Here is a 12,135-nt window from a genome sequence, read left to right as displayed (position 1 = left end):
AGCCTTGAGCAAAAAAGATTAGATCAAACGCAGGACCAGCTTACAGTCCGTTTAAAAAAAAAAAGGAGATGTGAATAACTTTAAAGTCTTGAAAAAGGAAATCAACACAGAACTTAAAAAATGGCAAAACCTCCCATGCTCCTGGATTGGAAAGATTAACATCATTAAAATGGCAATACTTCCCAAGGCTATCTACAAATTCAACGCGATACCTATCAAAATTCCACCCTCATTCTTCAAGGAAATAGAAGAGGCAATCCAAAAATTCATATGGAACAATAAAAGACCCCGAATAGCAAAAACGCTCCTCAACGGAAAGAACACTGCTGGAGGAATATCAATACCAAATTTCAAACTCTACTATAAAGCCATAGTAATCAAAACAGCTTGGTATTGGCATAAGAACAGACCTCAGGACCAATGGAATAGAATTGAAAACCCAGAAATGAACCTACAGACCTATAGCCATCTAATCTTCGATAAGGAAGCTAAAACAATAGAATGGAAGACAGACAGCCTCTTCAGTAAATGGTGCTGGCAAAACTGGTTAACTACATGTAGAAAACTAAAGCTAGATCCTTATATATCACCCTGCACCAGAATCAACTCCAAATGTATCAAAGACCTTGAACTCAAAGCAGACACTCTGAAAACATTACAGGATGGAATAGGAGAAACCCTGGGTCTCCTTGGCTCAGGCCGAAATTTTCTGAATAGAGACCCGGAAACACAAACAAATCAAAGAAAGGTTGGACAAATGGGATTGCATAAGGTTGCAGAGCTTCTGCAGGGCAAATGACATAGCTAGCAAGATCAATAGAAAGCCCACGGATTGGGAGAAGATCTTTACTAGCCATACAATGGACAAGGGTCTCATATCTAAAATATACTTGGAACTCAAAAAATTAAACCACCCAACAACAAATCCTCAAAGAAACAACTGCCCAATAAGTAAGTGGGTGAAAGACTTAAAGAGAAGCTTCTCTGAAGAAGAAAGAAGGATGGCCAATAGACACATGAAGAAATGTTCAACATCCCTAGCCATAAAAGAAATGCAAATCAAAACAACATTGCGATACCACCTCACTCCAGTTAGAACAGCAAAAATCAAGAACTCTAAGAACAACAGATGCTGGAGGGGATGTGGACAGAAAGGAACCTTACTTCATTGTTGGTGGGAATGTAAACTTGTTCAACCACTTTGGAAAGCAGTATGGAGGTTCCTCAAAAGACTTCACATAGAACTCCCCTATGACCCAGCAATCCCACTTTTGGGCATTTACCCTAATGTTTACAAAAAAGACCACACTAAAGCTACCAGCACAACTATGTTTATTGCAGCATTATTTACCATAGCTAAGATATGGAGCCAACCCAGATGCCCCTCAGTAGATGAATGGATCAAGAAAATGTGGTATATATACACAATGGAATTCTATGCCTCCACCAGAAAGAATGACATTTCCCCATTTGTTAGGAAATGGAAAGGCTTGGAAAAAATTATATTAAGTGAAGTTAGCTAGGCCCAAAGAAACATAGGTCCCATGGTTTCCCTTATTTGCAATATCTAGTATAGGTATGAGTCAAGTGGAAAAAGTCAGAGAATGTGATGTTAGGAAAACGAACCCTCAAATATGTATTTTAATGTTTTTGTTTCTTTCATGCATGTGTTTCTAACGAATTTATAAGATTATTTCTTTGTTGGCTTTGTATGTCCCTCCCCCACAGTGTAACCCCTGCTTTCACTATGTTTGATGTCAGTATAACATGTGGAGGAGACGGGGACTAACAAGTCGTTTAAGGATTCAGGTGGACCTGTTGCAACAATGAGAAGTACAAAATGTCATGTCAAAACCAGCTTTACAATGTCGGAGTGGGGGGGGGGGAGGGGGGGAAGGGAGGTGAAGCGTAAACAAAGGAGGAGGCTGCAATGCTTGGTAAGAAATGTATGCATTATCCTGCCCATGTAATTGTAACCCCTCTGTACAGTATGTTTTCAAATAAAATAAAATTAAATTAAAAAAAAAAGAAAAAAAAAAGAATTGAAAACCCAGAAATGAACCTACAGACCTATAGCCATCTAATCTTCGATAAGGGAGCCAAAAAAATACAATGGAAGAAAGACAACTTCTTCAGTAAATGGTGCTGGCAAAATTGGTTAACTACATTTAGAAACCTGAAGCTAGATCCTTATATATCACCCTGCACTAGAATCAACTCCAAATGGATCAAAGACCTTGAACTCAAAGCAGACACTCTGAAAACATTACAGGATGGAATAGGAGAAACCCTAGGTCTCCTTGGCTCAGGCCGAAATTTTCTGAATAGAGACCCGGAAACACAAACAAATCAAAGAAAGGTTGGACAAATGGGATTGCATAAAGTTGCAGAGCTTCTGCATGGCAAATGACATAGCTAGCAAGATCAATAGAAAGCCCACAGATTGGGAGAAGATCTTTACTAGCCATACAACGGACAAGGGTCTCATATCTAAAATATACTTGGAACTCAAAAAATTAAACCCCCCAACAACAAATCCTCAAAGAAACAACTGCCGAATAAATAAGTGGGCGAAAGACTTAAAGAGAAACTTCTCTGAAGAAGAAAGAAGGATGGCCAATAGACACATGTAGAAATGTTCAACATCCCTAGCAATAAAAGAAATGCAAATCAAAACAACATTGAGATATCACCTCACTCCAGTTAGAACGGCAAAAATCAAGAACTCTAAGAACAACAGATGCTGGAGGGGATGTGGACAGAAAGGAACCTTACTTCATTGATGGTGGGAATGTAAACTTGTTCAACCACTTTGGAAAGCAGTATGGAGGTTCCTCAAAAGACTTCACATAGAACTCCCCTATGACCCAGCAATCCCACTTTTGGGCATTTACCCAAATGTTTACAAACAATACCACACTAAAGCTACCAGCACAACTATGTTTATTGCAGCATTATTTACCATAGCTAAGATATGGAGCCAACCCAGATGCCCCTCAGTAGATGAATGGATCAAGAAGATGTGGTATATATACACAATGGAATTCTATGCCTCCATCAGAAAGAATGACATTTCCCCATTTGTTAGGAAATGGAAAGGCTTGGAAAAAATTATATTAAGTGAACTAAGCCAGGCCCAAAGAAACATAGGTCCCATGGTTTCCCTTATATGCAATATCTAGTATATGTATGAGTCAAGCGGAAAAGGTCAGATAATGTGATGTTAGGAAAACGATCCCTTAAATATGTATTTTAATGTTTTTTTTCTTTCATGCATGTGTTTCTAACGCATTTATAAGATTATTTCTTTGTTGCTTTGTATGTCCCTCCCCCACAGTGTAACCCCCGCTTTCACTATATTTGATATCAGTATAACTTGTGGAGGAGATGGGGACAAACAAGTCGTTTAAGGATTCAGGTGGACCTGTTGCAACAATGAGAAGTACAAAATGTCATGTCAAAAAGGAGCTTTACAATGTCGGTTTGGGGGGGGAGGGGCGGAAGGATTGGGATTGGGGGGGAGGGGGGAGGCTGGGAAGGGAGGTGAAGGGTAAACAAAGGAGGAGGCTGCAATGCTTGTTAAGAAATGTATGCATTATCCTGCACATGTATTTGTAACCCCTCTGTACAGTATGTTCTCAAATAAAATAAAATAAAATTAATTAAAAAAAATAAAATAAAGACAAAAGCCATAGGATTAGCATAAGACCCCAGGTTTCCCAGGATTGGCTCAGTTTACTACAAGGGGAAGTTTATAACACTCTTTGTAATAAAATAATTGGTGTGGATGATCAAACGGAGATAGTCACTCTGGGAGATAAGGGTTAGGGAGTTTATGGAGTTACAGACTTGTGATTAATTAACATTTGGCCTAATTTGTTGAGCTCACCAAATGGTCCTTATCTTGAGCCCTCTAAACAGAGAATTTTTACACAGGAACGCAGAGGAACATACTCTTTGTTCCTAATCTTGGGTCCCATTTGACCACCTGGGGAATTTACTTGTTAGTTCTTTATTTGCGACTACAGACATCTAGACTCCGAAACTTTTTATTTATTTCCAGGGAGGGGAAGGGTCAGTGCTAGCACAAGCAAGTTTAGAGAAGCAAAACCAGCAGTTAGCAATTGTAAAATGTAGCTCTAATTTTTAATCTTTCAAGGCTGAGATGAAGAAATACAGTTAAGATTGAGAGGATTGTCACTGACAACTCTGACCAAATCCCCAACTGAACTTCAGAGCCTGGCTGTAACTGCAAAGCAGGTGAAACCACAAGGAGAAGCAGCTGGGGCAGCCCAGCCTGTCACTTCTGCTTCCCTTGGAGGTTTATGTTATGGCTTGTGCCACTGTGGGAGGGTAACTATTACTCTATTGACAGTAATAAGTTGCAAAGTCTTCAGGCTGAAGGCTGCTGATTGTGAGAGTGAACTCTGTCCCAGATTGGCTCCCACTGAACCTGGATGGCACCCCAGATACCAAATTGTTTGCCCAGTAAATCAAGAGTTTAGGAGCTTTCCCTGATTTCTGCTGATACCATTGTAAATCATCACTAATACGCTGACTGACCCTGCAGGTGATGGAGACTCTGTCTCTTACTGATGCAGACAGAGAGGATGGAGACTGGGTCATCAGAATGTCACAACTGGTACCTGATATTGGAAACAAAAGACAAATATCCACCCAATTAGTTATACTGTGAGACCTTCCATGAAGACTCAGGCTTCTAGACCTAGACTTCTCCCACAGAGTGGAAGAAGTGCTATCCTTCCTTACCTGGGAGACAGAGCAGCAGGAGCCCCAGGAGCTGGGCAGGGGCCCTCATGTCCATGGTATGTGCTGACTGGAACTGACTGATACACAGAATTTGAGCAGCCTTAAAGAAGTTCTCAAGCCAAGTGGGCTGTGCTCTGGGTGCATGCAAATCCTCAACTGCTAGGCAAAGGAACAGAGCTAGCACAGATGCAGGGTGGCTGAAAGCAATATCAAAGCCCAGAACTAAAGTTACCATGTGTTCCAATGAAACCTGCACATCACAAACTTGTCCTTGAAAAATGTTTTTCCAAAGACAGATCGACTGCCTTAGGACTTTTAAAAAAGTATACTTTTATGGGATGGGAAGGTAGCTCAGTGGTAGAGTGCTTGCCTCACATGCATGAGGCCCTGTGTTAGATTCCTCAGCACCTCGTAAGCAGAAAAAGCTGGAAGTGGCACTGTGGCTCAAGTGGTAGAGTGCTAGCCTTGAGCTGAAGAGCTGAGGGACAGCAACTAGGCCCAGAATTCAGGTCCCATGACCAAACAAAAAAAATTAAAAACTATATTTTGATTTCAACATGAGCTATATTAGGGTATTCACGATAGCTTTTTACATGTTAGTCAGAAAAAAATTAGAATGAAAATAATTATAGAACACTGCTGCCTTGGCACCAGATATTATGAAAGTAAATTCCTGAGTTTCTTGTTTTGCTGCTCTACCCAAAGTGTAGTTAATCATAATCAGCATTACCCAGAAATTGATAAGCGATAACACTGATCATAGGTAGGTTAGTAGTTGGCTAGGAAGAAGTAGATAGGTAGGAATGTATGAAGTTAGGGAAGTAGAAAAAAATTAAAAAAGAAATTTAAGATAGATTAAAGCAAAGACGCAAGGAAAACAGGAAGGAAAATCTAGATAGCTACCTAGGTAGCAGGATGGACTTAAAAATTTTAAAAATGCCATGTTAAAACAAAGCAAGTGCAACCAAAAATCATGATCTGCAATGTAGAGACCAGCCCATAGTGTTTGCATTGCTACCCTGTGCACTCCTGATGAATGGTTGCTTTTCTTCTCTTGTGAATGTTCTATCCCAAAGTCTCCCTCCAAGACATTTCTCATAAGATTTTTTTTTTTAGTTTTTCCCTCATATGAAGGAAAGAACTTGGTTCTATTTCTTACTTTGTAACCATTATTCTTTTCAGCACCAATCATTTTATAAGCTTTTCACTGCAGTGTGTCTCCTAACTTTATGATCTGAAAATGTGGCCCCTCAGAAGCTAAGTTTTCCAATAACCCATGGGCTCAGAATTACTTTATTCTACTACATTCCATACATGTGAACATCCCTATATCCCCCTCCAGTTTCTCTAGTGTGTAAGTGATGGTGTCTTCAATGAATGAGACACAAGCAGGCAAAAAAATGGGGTGAAATGCAACATGACCTAGATTGGGGATGAGGAACTGGAGCCACACAGTATGCAGAGGACATCTCCAGGCAGTGAGGACAAAGACCACAGGCAGTGAAGTTAGATTGATGTGAGGAGGGTTCCCACATGGAGTTTATTCATTACTATGTCCAAACAAGAACACAAACTTGATGGCCATTTGGAAAACTTTTACTTACACTTGGCTATAAACTATGGCAATGTATGAAATGGGTGAGAACTAGAAAAAGAAATATGTCTCCTAAATGTGGGGGAAGCACAGGTAATATGCCCCGTGAGGATAGATAACCACATGGCATTGCCTCCTAAGACATGTTTTCTCTGCAAGTCCAGTTATTGAGACTGAACCTAATCTATGAAATGTCATGAGAATCAACATCGTCAAAACTGAACAGCACACCAAATGATAACTGAGAATTAAGAAAGCAAAATCAATGTTTTAAAGAAGCAAGTGTCCACTTTACAATTAGGGACCAATGCTGTGAGTTAATCAGAGAAGGAAAAGGTTAGTCATAACACTAAAAGGGGTTATTGTGAATCTTGGGGATATAAGAGACTAAGGTTTCTTTTTCTTTTTTACCCTTATATGCTTCCCTTAAAATAAATGGACAGGTTACTTTTTTATTGACATGCTTGATGATTATAGTAAAAATACACACTCTGCTAAAAATAGGTCTGTGTTGGTTTATATAGATTTCATCAGACAGTAATTATCCTCACTGACCAGTGTGTACTGCTTCAAGCTGTGAACATATGATGGATTAGAAGACCTCTGCCTTTGGATAACTGGCCACTAGTGAGCACACAGTTGAGTTTAATTTCTATGTTTAACTGTTCAACTTCTTGTCTATTTCTCTGTTCACTATGATAAATTAGAAGAAGCCCAATACCATGTGCCCTGATTAAGGACATTGCTGAAGGTGGGACAATATGACTCGGGACCAGTGACTCAAACCCGTAATTCTAGCTACTCAGGAAAGTGAGCTGTGCTCACACACAAAAAATCTGTGAGACACTTACCTCCAATTAACCACTAAAAACCAATAGTGAAACTGTGGATCAAGCAGTTCAGTGCTATCTTTGAGCAGAAAACCTCAGCCACAGCATCCAGGCCTTAAATTCAAAAGCCACAACAACATTGAAAATGGGGATGAGAATCCCAAAGGAGTAAGTTAGGAGCAGCCATAGAAACAGCATTATATTAAGTGAAGTAAGCCAGGCCCAAAGAAACATAGGTCCCATGGTTTCCCTTATTTGCAATAACTAGTATATGTCTGAGTCAAGCAGAAAAGGTCAGATAAGTTGATGTTAGGGAAATGAACCCCAAGATAAGTATTCAAATGTGTTTTTTTTCTTTCATGTGATTATTCTAACATATTTATAAGATGATTTCTTTGTTGCTTTGTATGTCCCTCCCCCACGGTATAACCCCTGCTTTCACTGTATTTGATGTTGGTTTAATTTGTGGATGGGAAGGGCAAAAGCAAATAATTTAAATAGGGATACAGGTGGACCCATTGCAACAATGAGATGTACAAGTTGTTATGTCGAAAAATGAACTTTACAACGTTGGGTGGGGGGGAGGATCGGTTGGGCTTGTGGGGGGAAGATGGGAAGGGATGGGAAGGGGAAAAGGAGGAGGCAACAGTGCTTGATAAGAAATGTACTTATTACCTTGACCATATCATTGTAACCCCTCTGTACAGTTTTCTCACCATAAAAAAATAAAAAAGAAACAAGAAAAAAAGAAACAGTATTTGTTCATTTGATTTCTGTCAGTCTCATTAAAATGAAAATTCTGTGAGATCACTGATTTTCTTAGATGTACTCAAGACTTCACTGTTGGTGAATGTTCGTAATAACTATCAGTATATAACAGTAAATAATTCCTTTGTGTTGATGATAGGAATAAATGAACAGCTGTACAACTTGAGACCTGCTGCTGTTTCACCTTTTACCACCAGGGGGAGGAGTGGAACCTTAGACATGTCAGTAACAGGCATAGGGAGGACTTGAACTAGGACAGGATTGTCTGGCTGACCTGAGTAGCAGTGATAAAGGTGGCCCCTGAGCATGTGGTAACTTAGGTTCTGCAGTGGTGCTTGTACTGAGAGAGATATCAGGAGTCTGCTCTGATGTCTGGAACTGATATGTACTGAAGAAGAGGAACTTAAACATGACTTTAAAACTCAAACAAGGAGCTAAGACAAAGCCATAAATGCTGCACTCTGTTCTCATCCTATCCAATGACTTAAATATTTTGCATGAGGTAACACAAGAAGTAATGCTTCCCTTATTTTTGTAATCAACTATTCTGGTACCAACCATATCATGTTTCACATGGTGTATCAGTTGGAAGAGTTAATGTTTAATGTATTTAACTACTGAAAATGTTGGTGAATATTAGTGAGAATCTTGAACTTACTATGCCAATCCTTTCCATTCACAGTCTCACAGTCACAATTCTTGGGAAAACTCCATTTTTGTCTCCCTTTCCAAGATGTACCACACTTGTACTTTTCTTTCACATCATCTCAGGATTTGCATAGTACCCTTGGGTCCAAGCCAGGATGCAGTGTTCTGTTTGCGATTAGCTTGTGGCTCACATTTTCCTGGGCTTCACTTAACAATGATAACTGCCCACAGGTGTAAGAACCTCACACCACTAATCATTTCAATAGGGAAACAATGTGATAATGCTCCACTTCTCACTAATGCATTTGAGGGTAGAATGACCACCTTCTAGAAAATATTGCTTCCCTTAGTCCACTTCAGAACAAAGCTCACACAACTGAACATAAATACTGGAACAATGGGAATCATAGATTAATACTGGGAGGCAGAGATCAGCCTTGTAGCCCTAGCTGCTTAGGAGGTTGAGATCTGAAGGATCCTGACTGAAGGCCAGTCTAAGAAAAAACTGGTCACAAGACTTATCTCTAAAATGACCTCTAAAAGATTTTTGGGTGCATGGCCTAAGTTAATCAAGGAGCATTCTAGTAAATGAGAGGCCATATGTTCAACTCTTTAAAAGATCTACATTTTATTAGTGCTTATTTTTAAGTCATTCTTAACTGAAAAGCAACACCAACAAACAAATCTAACTCTAGGTGGCGTTCTGCAAGAAAGCTAAACTTGAAATCTCTTTTGAGAAATTTAGCTAAACATGACATTTTAACAAGCTGACAAGTGATAATTGCATCAAAACTATTTTGGCTTTGTATGTCAAAATTATTGGCAATGATGTATGTGAAAGAGAACAAATCATGATGAGGACACCAAATTACAATTACTTAAAGATAAAATAAAAAATATTAAAAAGGAGTTAATCCATAGGTAATTGGGAAAATGCTAACAAAAAAAGTATATGTGCAATTATGTTTCATAATCTGAGGTGTATAGACTATCTGCTGGTGTTTGGGTTGGTGCCTGTACATTACTAATAAATAAGTGTTTTCCTTTTCTTCTGAAGGCTCTTAATCATCACCTCCCTCTAGGTCAGGACAGCTCACATTAGACATTTCCCACTTATTCTTAGGAAGATACATAGTATCCTAGCTAGCTTGGTGTGTATATGCAATTTTGTGCTAGATATTTAATAAGTTTTTAGAGGATGTTTATGTCTGTTATCTTAATGGAAATTGTCCCTCTAAGACGCTGAGGTGTTCTCTAAATCAAGGGCCCAACTACTTTAAATTCCCTGTGTTCCTTTAGCCTGAAAATCTTTCAAGTTACATTTTTTAGGTCCTAAGAAAAAGCAAATATATATATACATACATACATACATATATATATATATATATATATATATATATATATATGTATTTGTTGGTCATAGAACTCTGGGCTTGGGCGCTGTCCCTCAACTCTTCAGCTCAAGTTGAGTACTCTACCACTTGAGCCACAGTGCCACTTCCTGTTTTCTGGTGACTTATTGGAAAAAAGAGATTCATGGCCTTTCCTGCTAGGGCTGGCTTTGAACCAGGATCCTCAGATATCAGCCTCCTGAGTAGGTAGGATTACAGGCATGAGCCACCTGTGCCTGGCTACTAAAGCAATATTTTGCATGCTAGGACTGGAGATTTAACTTCAGGTCTAAGAGGTTTCCTGAACTTTTGTGCTCATGGCTGGCACATTCCCACTTGAGCCACAGCATCACTTCCAGATTTGAAGGTAACATAATTATGGACTTTTGTACCAAGGCTGGCTTCCAGCCAAGCGCGTCAGATCTCAAGTTCTTGTGTAGCTGGTGGTACAGGCATAAACTACCACCAACAGACAGTAAAGCAGTTTTTAATGATTGTTTAGGGCCATATGACCCAAGAAGAATCAGAAGGTATAAAATACACTGTTGTCAAGGGTAAGGACAATTAACTGAAGCCACACAGGATGGAGAGAACATCTTCAGCCTGGGAACAACTGATCAGAGGCAGTGAAACCCCCACCCACATGGAGATCAGCATAAGGGGCACATCACCCCATACTGCAGGATCTCTCTTCAATATCATTCACTATATAATTTGCATCTAGGTTGTGTATTGATCCTCCTTAGCTTCTACAACATTGCTGCTCTCTGCAGTACATATTAACATAGCTGATCCAAGAAGTACTTTGCAATGATAATTTTATCCTACCTTAACGTTTTACCCATCCCTTTCACTCCTCTGATACTTCACTTCTGATCTTATCACATGGCTCCCCAAGTAGCTGCTATTGACTTTAGCTCTACCATGCACTTCAAGACAAAGTGCTTACTCAAAAAACAAGAAGAAGACAGCTGGCTGCTGGGTAAGAGTGAAGGCCACCTGGTAAATTATAAGGGACATATTAATAGGATGAGGAAGGGAGATCCCAAGAACATATATTTCTGTGGGCTTGAAAGAAGACAAGCTCTAAAATCTCGAGAGCCGTGTAAAAATGCTTGATAGGAAATATTCATTACCTTACTTGGGTAACTGTCACCCCTTTGTACAGTATCTTTACAATAATATATATTACATTATATAATACATATATACATAAATATGTTTATATAAAATCTGAAGAGCGATGCTCTAGGGCTGGTTTAGCAAGTGTGGACTTCTGGCTGGTGAATTTCAAGTCCACACAGACTTCAGGTACTGGAATACATGGAATTAGTGGTCTCAAACCAGAATCGTAGTTTGGCTTACCCTGACCTTGGTTGTGAGGGAAGGAGCTCCTGGTTGAGAAGCCAGGGTAAGGATGCGGGAACAGAAGGAGACCAAGACTACTTTCTATGAGCCAAGAAGGAAGTGCTTATAGGCTGAGCCATGAACCTGAATAAGGTCTGGGACCTTGGTGAAAGTCTGAGAGTCCCAGACTTCAGAGAAGGGCTGACTCTGTAGGAAAGATGCTGGGGGGCAGGGAGGGTAGCTGGGATACAGTGGAGAGTCTTCAGTGTCTTCAGGAAGATCCAAAATCCACTGAAGCCGATAATCTTTTTTTTTTTGAGTTTTTTTTTAAATGTGAAAATATCCTACAGAGGGGTTACAACTACATGAGCAAGGTGATGAGAACATTTCTTATCAAGCATTGTTGCCTCTTCCTTTGTTTCCCCTTACCATCCCTTCCTATCTCCACTGCCCCCTACCGGCCCCCGCAATGCCACAGTTGTAAAGTTAGTTTTTCGACATAGCTTTTTTTACTCTCATGGTTGCAATGGGTCCACCTGTATCCCTATTTAAAAGGTTTGTTTTTTCCCTTCCCCTCCACAAATTATACCATCATCAAATACAGTGAAAGCAGGGTTTATACCGTGGGGGAGGGACATACAAAGCAACAAAGAAATCATCTTATAAATATGCTAGAAACAATAGCAAGAAAGAAAACTATTTAAGTCTTTATCTTGGGGTTCATTTTGCCTAACATGAACTTGTCTGACCATTTTGCTTGTCTCAGACATGTACTAGTTATTGCAAA

The 12,135-nt window shown here is 39.6% G+C and overlaps 2 pseudogenes; both read right to left on the bottom strand.

Moving 5' to 3' along the window:
* Positions 1–12,135, bottom strand: part of LOC122116639 — a 1,030,500-nt pseudogene that overhangs the window by 139,667 nt on the left and 878,698 nt on the right.
* Positions 4,324–4,835, bottom strand: LOC122116834 (annotated as a pseudogene).

Source organism: Dipodomys spectabilis, unplaced genomic scaffold, assembly GCF_019054845.1.
Source record: "Dipodomys spectabilis isolate Male_0828 unplaced genomic scaffold, ASM1905484v1 ptg000137l, whole genome shotgun sequence".
In the NCBI taxonomy this organism is placed as follows: Eukaryota; Metazoa; Chordata; class Mammalia; order Rodentia; family Heteromyidae; genus Dipodomys; species Dipodomys spectabilis.
The sequence above is the reverse complement of the archived record's forward strand: the minus strand, read 5'-3'. Positions and strand labels throughout refer to the sequence as shown.